The sequence below is a fragment of the Sturnira hondurensis genome, unplaced genomic scaffold (assembly GCF_014824575.4).
Source record: "Sturnira hondurensis isolate 20B ecotype Veracruz unplaced genomic scaffold, ASM1482457v3 Scaffold0006413, whole genome shotgun sequence".
Classification (NCBI taxonomy): domain Eukaryota; kingdom Metazoa; phylum Chordata; class Mammalia; order Chiroptera; family Phyllostomidae; genus Sturnira; species Sturnira hondurensis.
In genome coordinates this window covers 59,392,788-59,405,329 of record NW_028079044.1, presented here as the reverse complement: position 1 = coordinate 59,405,329, position 12,542 = coordinate 59,392,788, and the positions used below count along the sequence as shown (strand labels likewise).

The 12,542-nt window shown below is 47.1% G+C and overlaps 1 long non-coding RNA gene across 2 annotated transcripts; it reads left to right on the top strand.

Annotated features, from left to right (window-relative positions):
• Positions 1 to 58: 58 nt before the first annotated feature.
• On the top strand, positions 59 to 5,984 carry LOC118988776 (uncharacterized). 2 transcript variants are annotated; one of them, XR_005066854.1, is made up of 4 exons: positions 59 to 121; positions 605 to 715; positions 4,411 to 4,544; positions 5,644 to 5,984. It is a non-coding gene; the product is annotated as an uncharacterized LOC118988776 (long non-coding RNA). The 2 variants fall into 2 exon arrangements; XR_005066853.1 differs by lacking the exon at positions 59 to 121 and having other exon boundaries at positions 562 to 715.
• The last annotated feature ends 6,558 nt before the right edge of the window (positions 5,985 to 12,542 follow it).

Below are 12,542 nucleotides of genomic sequence, written 5' to 3'. Positions count from 1 at the left end.
TGCTCCGGCGGTTCCCCGCGCCCGCCGGCGGCGCGGGCGGCTGCCACTGCCATTGCAGCGCCGGCTCCCGGGCGCGGGCGCTGGCCCTGGCCTCGCTGCTCCCAGGCTCGGCCCCGGCTCGGTAAACAAAGTGCAATATCCTTCCGCGGCCCAGGGCTGTGGAGTGAGGTCACAAGCCGCGGGGAGTGAGGGTCTCGGCGGCACGAAAACTACCCAAGGGTGTCTCCCCTAGCAGCTCAGGCACTTCATACCCACTTCATCTTCCCGGCGCTTTTTTCCCCCAGAAAGCCAGGCATCCTCCGAGCATCAGGCCACCGCTACTCAGATGTTGCAGTGAGCCAGGAGCTAGTTGGTGAAGAAAATGTTTGTATGCGGGGCTGCAGGGGGGTTGCAAAAATTAGTTTCATTATTTTTCCCCAACACCCACCTTCCCATTTAAAAAGAATTTGATTGCCTAATTTTAGTTGGCCTTTAGTTGGCCTCTTGAGCCAGGAGGAGGTTCCTGCCGCGGCACCTCGGGCCCAGGGCTTCCAGTATTCAGCAGACCAGCTGAAGGCACCTCCTGATCCAGGCCAAATTTAATCATTCATTCTTTCTTTTCCAGGGCAGTCCCCGCACCCACACCTCATTGCAGGCGCTCCTGGCTGCAGGGTCCTCCTCTCCTAGTGCACCCGTACACATGTGGACCTCAAATGCATTCAACACTGAGAATCGGGTAGGGCTCCTGTTTCGCGTCTCCACCTCCAGCCCTCAATTATTCTCAGCTTTCTGGGGAGGGTCCAGTTCTATGGTTTGGACACACCGGTTACACGGCCTGACTCAGGCAGAAGCTTGCAACTCCCGGCCTGACTCTTAAGGTATCCTGGTAAATCAGAAGCAATCGGATTGGGGGACGAACTGAACTAAAATAAAAACAATAGCCAAGGGACTGGGGAAAAGGAGTTTGGAAGGCTCTCCAGCTCCCTGAGTTTTTCCATGCATGCGTGCATGTTTTCCAGTGGGTGAAGGAAGGAGGACCACTTCATTTATTTATTGCCCATCACAGGACACTTTGGACTAAACAGGACGGCTATTTATAATTATGCCCAGTCCTGCATATTTGTAACTTACAATTATGCACAAGTTACTCTAGTGATAAGAGGTTCCTGGGAAGTTGGCCAGAAAGGACACAGGAGGACCCAGAGTTTGAAAAGAAGGTCAAACAGTGGCCCCGCCTCCTAGCCCATCTCATGGTCCTACTCCTGACAAACCTGCCTAGGACTCAGGCATCTGTCCCCCTCAATCCAGTCTTCTTCCATGAAGGCATCTGTGGTCTCCTGCTTGTCTCAAGAACAGACCCTGAGGCAGCTGTTGCTGTTGGATGGGAAAGACCCAGCCCCGCTCTCTTCAGTGGCCAGCAGCAGTGCCCTGTAACCAGGGCTGGAAGACCAGTTCCAGCCCTGACTGTGCCCCCGACTACAAATTGAGTCAACGTATTTCTTCCCCTCCTTATGTCTCCATTTCTTCAACCATAAAATAAGAAGCATAATACTCACCCTTCTCAGTTCATGTGACTGTTTTAGAATTACATTTGTAATTCCAGGAAATCTGTGAAGGTTTACTATAAGCTGGGCTCAGGGCTGGGTGTTAAGGACCCAAGTAGAAGATTTAGTCACTGCCACCCAAGAGCTCAGAGTCAAGCCCCAGAGAAAAAACAAGACATATTTAATCACATTGTGTAACAATGTGGCAATTGGAATTTCAGGGCATCGAGAGAGCAGAGAAAAAGAAACAACTTCTCTTGGACTTCAGGGCATTTTCCCAGGAAATGTTACTTTTTTTTAAATCTTGAATTAATCTAAATATCTATTGAAACCTACTGTGCACCAGACACTGGGTGTAGAGATACAACGATTCAAAAAATATATTTGTCTCTGCAGATCTTGAAGAAGTTCTATGAGTCATAAAATAAGATGAATAAGAGATTGTCGCTGGCATTTCAGCTGGGGAGAAAGAATGTGCAGAAGCGGAGCAGTGGGATGTTCTGAAATTTCTAGTAACTCACCACGGCTCCAGTATTGTCAGTTTGGGAACAGTGGCCAGGCACGAGGCTGGGATTAGAATGGGGAGGGGCTAATAGATCGGATCATAGCAGTAGAGGAGAGTCCAGATTTCCCTTAAATGGGGAGGTGGCTCAATTAGATTGAGGTTTTAGAAAGTCATGTGGGAAAGTCATATGGCATAAGCACCAGTGGGCTTCCAAGGAAAAGAGAGAGAGAGTAGCTGGGAGAGATCAAGAAAACGATAAACTTAGAGTGATGTGTGCTACACATGATTGATAGTGTATTTATCACTTCCAATGAAATTATACAGCAGCCACTGACCTGCCCATTCTCCAAGGCCAAATTCACGAGCTTTAGAAGCTATTGCTGTGCAAAATAAATTAGATGATTTATACCAAGTGCCTCAAAATCTCAGTATTTATGCATATTGACAGTAATTCTCAGGTTTAAAAAAGTAAAACATCCCGTAGGAAGCTCTGGGTGGTGATCTTCATTTGTTCACTTTTTAGCTACACGACCTTAGGTGAATCTAGAATATCTTAATTATAAAGTAGAATTATAACCTAAATTTTACTTAACACATAAAAATTATAGCAGATGTGTGTAAAGCAACTAACATAATGTCTTGCACATTATAAATAAATACTTACTATTATTATTGGAATACATCCACAGAAAGCAACCCAACATGCGACAAGACTAATAGATAAAATGCTACCATATCAATGAAATGTGTGGAAATTGCTAAACATACAGCTGTAGGAATGGTTAAATACAGTATGTAGCTCTGATGAAGTATGTGCACGTTAAAACAAGGACTGGGCAATCACAGGGAAACTCTTAAACCAGTCCGCTCTGTAGGACAGTCAACTCCAGTTGCCCACTGTGAGTGCTTTCCAGATCCTTCTCTATCTTGAAGTGAATTTAGCTGCTCCTTTGTTTACTTCATTGCTCTTTGCTCTTTAGTTCATTAATTTAGAACACACACCACAGGTGCCTGCCAAGTGTGAAGCCCTAAACTCAGCACTGTTTGCTCGTCAAATAAAGGGTGTCGGAGAACAACTTCTGAGACTACTACCTCACTTAAAAAGCTGACCTGTGCTGTAGGTGATGGCATTCGTCTTTCTTGAACAACCCTTACAGAAAGCCGTACCTAGGCTCAAAAACCAGTGACCCACGTCCCGGACAGATTGTAAAGAATGCCGTGTCCTGCTGATGCACAGTCTGTGGACGGCGTGACTCCAGAACGGTTCCTGTGCTTTGAGGCCTCTGTAAATGGGGCCCCTGGAGCTGTGCAGACCAGTCTTCTCCCGCCCTGCGTGGGACTGGATGGCGCACGGCACACGCGACTGGAGTGCGAGCCCTGCCCAGCAGCTTCACCTCTCACTCCTCCCGGTCACGTGCCCAGCGGCGGCCCACCACCCTCCCCCCCCCCCCAGCTCTACACCTGATGAGAACCCTCCCATTGCAGTGCTTTCTGTTCTCATTTTTAAACAGCACACGTTTGGATGGCCATTGTTTATTTACAAGGTGATTCCTGGCACCACCTATTAAAAGGTGTTTGTTTGTTTGCTTTACCATGGCCAGGTAGGGGATGTGTTTTCCTCTTTGGATAAATGGTCCCCTGGGAAACATCCAATGCATCAATACAGAAGAAATGGGCTTGTCGGAACCATTTTTTCCCAGGCCCTGGTCTTGTGTCTCTACTTCTTGCATAGAAAAACAGTTGCTTACCAGTGAGGTGAATACAGTGGAAATTTGGTTGGTGCCCTTAAAGTAGAGGGGAGGGGGGAACCCCAGCATACGGGAATTTTCTGGGTACCGTAAGCTGTCTACCATCCTGTTACATGTTGCTGAGCAGCTAACAGGAGTGAAAAGGGGTAAAGAGAGAACCAGCTAGCCCAGGAAGTGCTACAGAGTGACATGTTACTGCAGAAACAGATGCAGTTGGCAAGGCATTATGGGAGCTCTGGTGTGGGTTTCCCAGCCCGGCGCAGGGAGAGCGCCCCAGATCCCACACCTGTCTGTCTCACAAGCGTTAGGGCTGTGAGTGGCACTAACTCCCCTTTGTGGAAGGGGAATAATAATACCTTCCCTACAAAGGGAACAGGCTACATTGAACGATCACTTACGTCCCCCTCCAGCTTCTGAAGTCCAACTTTTGACATGGGAAAAATGAGCCGGTCACCAGTAGACCAGTGGCCAAACAATGATGCATTGAGTTTTCTTTCCATTTGCGCCCCAGTTTGGCCAATTAGGAACGTGGCCTTGGACGGCCCTGACTGCTCAGATTAAGGTTTATAAGAATTAATATGTGCACCAGGCTTGCCTGTTTACAAAGCACTGTTATGTATTCTGTCCCATTTAGCCCTCACAAGAACCCCGTGGAGGAGGTTTCTTTATTGGCCTCAGCGGAAGAGACTGTGTCTCTAGGGACTTGGATGACTGACTCACAGACCTAGAACCACCACCCATCCCAGCAAACCCTGCGTTCATTTGATGGTACCGGCCTTCCTCCTCCTACCGCCTTCCCCCTGTCCCTGTCCTCACTTCTTTGTCCCCTGTCCTCTCCTCTCTCTCTTTCCTCTCTAATTCTTCTGTGTCCAAACATCCTTCTAACTTTGAAGCAGTGTGGGGGTCATGCCGGCATTGGAGCTCCCTGCACAGAATTCCATTTGATCGCGACCATAACGGCGGCAAGCCAGAACAGCATGTGTGAGCACCAAGGTGAGAGCTACGGAAGGATGCTTTCCAACGTGTGAGCCCCGGGTCCCCAGGTGGGCTTGGAGCTCAGCCTGTAGAGACAGCACGGACACTCAGTTGTGTGTGCAGCCATCTTCTCGGGAGAGTGCAGATGAAAAGACTATATGTCACCCATATCCTTACAATTCACTTTCAAATACCTGTAAGAGCTTGCTCTTACATGCTCTTTTGGTTACTAAAATACTAACCTGTAAACAAATAACTGATCTCATAATTTTTTCGGTGAGGCAATTAAAAATATGTCTATTTATCATTGCTATCACTCAGGACAATATGAAGTTTTATGCCATTCAAATTGAGTGCCAGTACTCAGAAAACTTGAGGCTTGTTAACTCAGTATTTCTGATTTTTCCTTTCATATCAGACTCCAGTGGTTGGTCTGGCCCCTTTCTATCCCCAGAGGAAGGGGGGAAAGAAAAGAGGAAATATTTAATTTTTTTCTGCATTTAGTTTGAGAGAAGCATTTTGCAAACAATATTTCCCTCATCCTCTTCATGGTCAGAGTAAATATAGGCAAGACGGCCTCCATTTACAGGCAAGAAAAACCGAGCTGTGACAAAAGTGAGTTCGTTCTGTTGACTAGAACAGGTAAAGAAAGTATTCAAACTCAGATGAGTCCAAGCCCCTGCCTCTGACTTTTTCACACCACTGTGAATCTACTCAGCCTCCCTGGCTGAGTTCTTGTTAAAAGACAGTCAGCATATGAGTCTGCGTGGGTAGCCCTAACAAAATGCCTCGACTAGATGGCATAAATGACAGAAGTGTGTTGTCTCACAGTTCTGGAGGCTGGGGATCAAGGTGCTTGCTTTTTCCTGAGTCCCTTCTCTTTGCCTTGCAGAGGACGACCTTCTCACGGTGCCCTTATCTTATGCACCCTCCTGGCATCGCTTCTTCTTGTAAGGACACCAGTCCTTGGATTAGGGGCCCACCCTCATGACTTCATTTAACCTTAACTACCTCCTTCAAAGACCCACCTTCGAATACAGCCACACTAGAGCTGGGGCTTCAACGTATGAATCTGGGTGGCTGAGGGAACACAGTTCAGCCCATAATAGACAGTGCCTTTCTCTGGGATTTTGTTGGAGTGAACATTGCAGAGCCTACAATGACTGTTTCTCTGCCCTCGGAATTTGTTGTGGAGTTGAAGCACGCAAAATATACATTGGGCAACTGTAGAAACTACAAATTAAATAAAGGAATACAGGCCAAGGTTTTGTTTGTCATTTCATTTTTAGAGTAGTCCTTTGCAGACAGGAGGGGACATATACATGCTTCAACTATGTTTGAAAGTTCTAGAGAAAAAAATGAATCTTTCCGGCCAGGACATGAATGAGCTGACCTTGAAGTCTGAGCAGAAGGCCAGCAAGTCAAGATAAAAAAGGTGTTTCTAAGAGAAGCACTTGACCGGGTCAAGTTCTTGAGGTAAGAAGTCACAGCCCTGATGGGATAAGAAACAGCAGTCAGTTAACCTGAGTTTAAAAAGAGGCTGAAAGGATGAGAGGCAAGACTGTTGTCAGACCCTGGGGGGATGGGAATGCTGAGCTAAAATACTGGGTCTTGACTTCATTGGTCAGATCTTGATTGAAAGATTTTTATTGGCCAGAAATCTCATGTTGTAGTAGAAAGTGCACTAGACTAGGGGGTGAGCTAGTTGCATTTTTCTTCTCCTTTAATATACTTGTATTAGTTATCTCGTCCTGCATAACAAAAATCCACCCGCCCCACCCCCCACCACCATCCTGCCCAAGCTTCTACTCCTAAGATCATTCAAATAGCCATTGGCAGGATTCAGGTCCTTGGCTGTTGCTGGACTGAGGTTCTCATTTTCTCTCTGGATGTTGGCTGGAGGCCTCCCTCCATCTCTAGCAACATGGGCTTCTCCCTAGAGCAGCTCACAGCATGGCAGCTTGTGTCATTTAGAGCAAACACGAGAAGAGTCAGAGAGAGGGCAAACCAGAGAGAAGTCAGTCTTTTACAGCCTAACCCTGGAAGTGACATTCCACATCACTTTGCCATACTCGAATCGTGAGAAGCAAGCTGCCAGGCCCTTTCAGACACAACAGGGGAGGATTACATAGGGCTTGAGTTCCAAGAGGGAATGATCATTAGGAGCCACATCAGAGGTGGTCTGCCCTGGCTTATCAGAATCTTGGAGTGGAGATTATTATGATTAAGCGCAAGAGACAGAAATGAGAAGCTGTTGATCTATACTGAGAAAGTCAACATCCCGCTGGTACTTTTCAAGGAGTCTTTGCTTGGCGTGGTATCGAATGGTGAGGCAATGAGTCATCTCAGTCTCTCTGCACCCAGCATCTTCATCCACCTCTAGACACCCAGACATTTTCCTGGACTCTAAGAACAGGCAGCGAATTCGCCAACTTGAAGACATGGAGGTCCATGAGACCCAGGGCCATGTTTTATTTCTCTGCACACACAATGCTAGCATGCTGATGAGCACATGGTGGTTGTTATCATTGTTTTCTGCATAAATCAATCTACGAGTGGCGTTCTCTTCAGAGCCTGGTATTGTGGAAAGAGGCTGGACTCTGGAACAGGGCAGAGAGCGATCAGGGACTGGCCCACATTAGACTGTACCTGTGCACACCTGTGTCCACCCAGGACCCTCAGTCTGTGCTTGAGCGAAGGAGCTGCATCGTGTCATCCTGTCTTCAAATGCCTCCTGATTATGATTATTTTTAAGTCCACATTTCACAGCTAAAATGATTCTATTGTGTTCTGAAAAATCTTCTTAATTGAATGTTCTCTTTGTCAACCCAATAAACTGCTAGTTTTGCAATAAGATTCCCCTGGCACCTTTCCTGGGAGATTTAGTGTGAGAAATTCACTCACATAACCACAAATACAGTAACAACTGCCTGTCAGCTCAGTTCTGTCGCTGGATCAGCTGCTGTGCTTCGAGCACAACGCTAGGCACTGGGCAGAGTGCCATGGATTATGCCAAGACTCGCCATAGAATGGCAGAGGCATCTCCCACACTGCCCTGTTTTCCTATCTGAGATTTTTCTTTCTCTTTCTTATCATATTTTTACTTGGGCCATAAAGCACCAAGATTTTCTTATACACATGAAGTGAACATAGAAAGAGATATATATGCCCAGGTTAAAAATGGCCACCAATTATTGACACTCCTCCCATTCACAGATGGGGGTCTGTTCCCCTCCCCTTGAAGAGGTTCTGGTCTGGGACTGTTTGGACCAATAGCTGTGACATATGGCCAGTTCCAGGCCTTCCTTTGAGGGAACTGGAAGCTTCTGGTGCAGGCTTTCGGACTCTGAGCTGCCATGCAATTAGTCCAGTCCACTCCCTTGATGAGAAAACCAGACGGAAAGGCCTCGAGACTACGTGGAAAGGGAGAGGGGCCTGGCGCAGCCGAGCCTTCCAGCGGCACCCTCACAAGGCTCCAGGCATGAGAATGAAGCTGTCTCGATCCCTCCAGACCAGGCCAACAGCCAACAGAGTACCACTGAGTGTCTGCAGTTCTGCCATCTGTCCAAATTCCTGTCCCACAAAATCATGATGGAATGAAGTGGTGGTGGTTTTATATCATTAAATACTAGGTTCGCGTTTTATTCAGTAGCAGAAAGCTGCAGCAAGGTGACCTGGTTGTCTTATTGGGTGTTCTAAGCACGTTCCCCTAGGAAGTATTACCCAAAGGAGTAAATCATTTCTATAGTAAGGTGATAGGAATGAACATAGGTTAAGTGAATCTCAGGTTCCAGGGCAAGGCCTCCTTTCCTGATGGGCACAGTGCCTTTGGACAATGACATTTATGATGAACTTTTCCTGGCTAATCTGTTTGTGGTTAATCTGACCATAGTGTCAGTGAGTGGGAGCTCGCCGAGGGCATGGACCACATCTCCTCTTCTCTCCCCTGCTGCACACTTGTCACAGGGATGGGTACATATGCCTGCTGAGAAGATGCAAATCCATCAAGAAAACAATGATCACACTGTGTCTAAAGCTTTTAGAATTTATTCCGTCCTGGGAAGAGCCTGGCTGCTGTTCAGGGCCACTCGTGTCTGCTCTCGCTGGGCCCCTGATTTATCAGGGGCCTGTGAGCAAGCTACTCCCTCTCACTGGACCTCGGTCATCTCACCCATAAAACAAGGACATTAGATCAGATGATACTCAAGACCCTCCCATCTCTGACATTCGGTATTCAAATGAGGAGTGTGTATGTTCACTCATTTTATGAACACCAGTAGCCCAGCTGTCCTATGGAGCTTCACCAGGACATGAAGGCAATGTATGTTTCTCTGAGAATGAAGATAGTAGGTTCCTCTCTTCAGGGATTTGCATGCCAGGGAGCACCTGCATGCAGGAGGGTGGCCGCTTCCTCCTAGTTCTACGAGTCTGGGATGTTACAGCAAACAATTTCCTGTGGAGACGGGCTCAATATTTGCCCTGCGCACAAGGAGAGGGGAGTTGCTGGGAGAGGAGTCTCCTAGAATCCCTTTCTTGATTTTCTCAAAATGCTGATGCTGTAGTGACAACTAATATTTCTTAGTAGCCGTAAATATGGCCTTGTTTCCCACCACACTGTGCAATGCATTGTATTCTCTCCTACCTGATGCTCAAGCTCGTAACTGTTGGAGTACCTTTCTTGCCTCCATAGCTCTTGCCAAGATTCATCTGGGGCACCCTCTCTTTCAGGAGCTTTGGGTATACAGTGCATAGTCCCATCTTAGCCCAGCCAAATTTTACTGAAAGGATCTCTGCAGACTTCTAGTTTCAACTTGTTCATTGAAAGCATGGATTGTGTCTTAGCCACAGTGGCATACAGACGGCTTAAACAGTGCCTGCCCACCATCCATGACTGAACTAACTCCTGCTGTAGTACCATTTATAAAAGTTTATGAAGGTTGTCCATTATTATCCATGGTCAATACTTGGACTGCGTGTGGTTCAGAAAGAAAAGTGCCTGCATTAAGATTACCCGGCCACAGGGGCCCGCACACTGGAGGCTTGCTATTACGCTTCCCCATGTCTCTATACTCCCATAGAGAGAGTATGGGACATCTCTCCCTGGTGGAAGGGAGAGAGCTCAAGGCCTGGACCCCCCCCCCTTTGGATACATATCTTTTGTTGTCCGTGTCTGGGAAATGCCCCAGAATTCCCTGCTGCATTACCCTGGGAGACTATTGCTCAACCTCAGCAGCTGTTCCGGAGAAGAAAAAGCAGACTTTCTGAATGTATCATCTGTGCAATGCAATACTGAGTTTAAGAGTGCTAATGAGCAAGAACTCTTTTACTGTGCAGTCTACTTCCAGTGAGGTCTAGCTCTTAATTTTCAGTGGGCGTAACAGGAAGCACGGGTGCAAAAAATAAAACACATATAGATTACTAATACTGTTGCTATATAAAACAATAGTTGGCCAAGATGGTGAAGATATGATTCAGTCCTTGTTCACCACGTTGCTAAATATTATGCAGCCTGCGGAGTCACCATATGGTATCGCTGAGTTTCCTTGGGAGGCTGGGCCGTGCATCATGTTGGATGTGGAAGTGGAAATGTGCATGTCCCTGGTGGATAGAGTCTGGATGAAGCTGCAGACTGCTAATCCCATTAGCCCCTCCTGCAAAGACTAAAATGCACACAGCCAGGGGAAAAGGCATAGCCCTGCAGGTATCGCTCCACAGGGCTGCTTTCTCTCAGAAACTGATGAAGAGTGGGCAGAACCACACATCTAGACACAGACGCAATCTTTAAAGAAAAATGTGTGTGGGCAAGTACAGTACCAGCTGGGAAAGTCTAAATGACTGAAACCTATGACTCAGAAATCTTAAATCGCCTTAAAATTAATGAAGCTCCGTGCAGATGACTCAGTTCATTCATGCCCCTGGCTTGCAGGCTTAAACGCTTGCAGAAGCTGCCATTGTTTGGAAAACCAGACCTCACAGAAGAAACGGAGCTCACTCTAGGAGGGGGTCTGGGGTGCACATCTCAGAAGCATGGGTTACAGAGATGGCTCAGCTTATGCTCCTTCTTTCCAGAAGCCGAGTGACCTCAGGGCAGTGGAGGCTTCTCTGGACCTGGTTCCCATCCCTGTAAAATTAAAAAAAAACCAGATGATTTGTAAATTTGCACCAGCTTTGGTATTCTGATTAGCCAGGGTCCAGGGTCCCAGTATGAAACAGATTTGCCACAGACAGTTCAAAAAAAAGAGATGTGGACAAAAGAACTTATTCATGTGGGTGCCAGGTTAGGAGAACAAGTAAGGGAGAATAAGGCACCCAGAGACTAGCGAAAGCAGGAAGCCGTTTGTCACTCCCACAGCCAAAAAGGAAACAGCGTTACTGGGTTACTGGAGTCCATGAGAATCGCAATTCTGGAGGAAACTCACCCAGAACACTGCAGGGGCCCGCCCAGTGGGTACCACAGTTCAGGATGTGGGGTGATGCAGTCTCTCCCAGACACACAGTGCTGACACAGGACAGAGCAGCAAGAAACAACTTCCCCTGTATCATCCTCTGCCCCCTCCACTTCCCCTCCGGGGCCTCTCATGGGTCAAACCCAACTGGATGCCATCAGCAAGGGAGCCCAGATCAGCAGTCCACAGGAACTGGCTTCAGATTCGGGAGCAGAGCCAAGAAGGCAGAGAATGCATCTGGAGCGGGCGAGAGCAAACTGCTCGAGTTCCAGCATATAGTTGGTGACCTAGCACGTGTTTCTATGCTGCTGCTTAGGGTCACGGGCAGAACAGTTGTTGTTTTTTGTTGTTTTTTCTTTAACTGGAGTGACTGAAGAATGACTCTTGAGTAACAGAGTTCCTGAGGGCAGGCCTGGATTTTGCTGAGTTCTTTAACCCATCAGAATCTATCCCAATGTCTGACGCATAGTAGAGAATCAGGAAGTGTTTGTGAATTCAAGGCTGATCACAAATCAACATTTATAAACGTCTGTGAGAGTACAGGGCGTGATGCATGCTGGATGCGCTGTTAATATCTGCTGAATGAATAATGAATGTGTAGGTTCAAAACAAATTACGTAATCTTTCAGATGAAAGGTTCTGCAAACCTCAGGCAAACCCTTGGTATTTTTGTTCTTGTAGTTGTTTCGAATATGATTTATGGCTGTCATTGCGCAATCTGCATAAATTTCCTGGACTGTGGAAATGGGCCCTATGGTGTGAGGCTCGGTGATGTCATGAATTAATGAGTTAGAGAGGACTTAAAAGAGACATCTTCTGCCTGTCATCACGGATGAGTTTTACCAGCAGGAGCCCTGACAAAAGTTGAATGTTTGGCATGTTCACATACTCGTGAAATCATATCCTGACACAACGATGTCCTTGAGAGCCAGACAGGCCAAGGACGGACACCCAGCCAACCAGACCATCTCCCAGCTTGCTGACTGGAGACAAACACTTGGCCCACTGTGCCTGCCTTATGGAGTCATTGTGTGGACTGATGGAGAGAGTGTGTGTCCAGTTCCTAGTCCAGCCTTGCACATGAGGGAGGCTCTCTTCTCCTCTTCTCAGCCCCGCCTTTCTAGTGGGGTCCTTGATTTCCTTACAGTTGAGGTAAGGGGCAAGACCAAGGAAGAGAAAAGATGCTTCCAGCATTGCATGCATATGATATTTGAAAGGAAGCCACAGCTTTGCTTTTTTTCATGGGACAAACCTGCACATAAGAGAAGCATAAGAAATAGTAAAAGTTACAGAACACATCTAAATTATGATTCTTTACTGTTCATATTTAGGAGCTGACACGGAC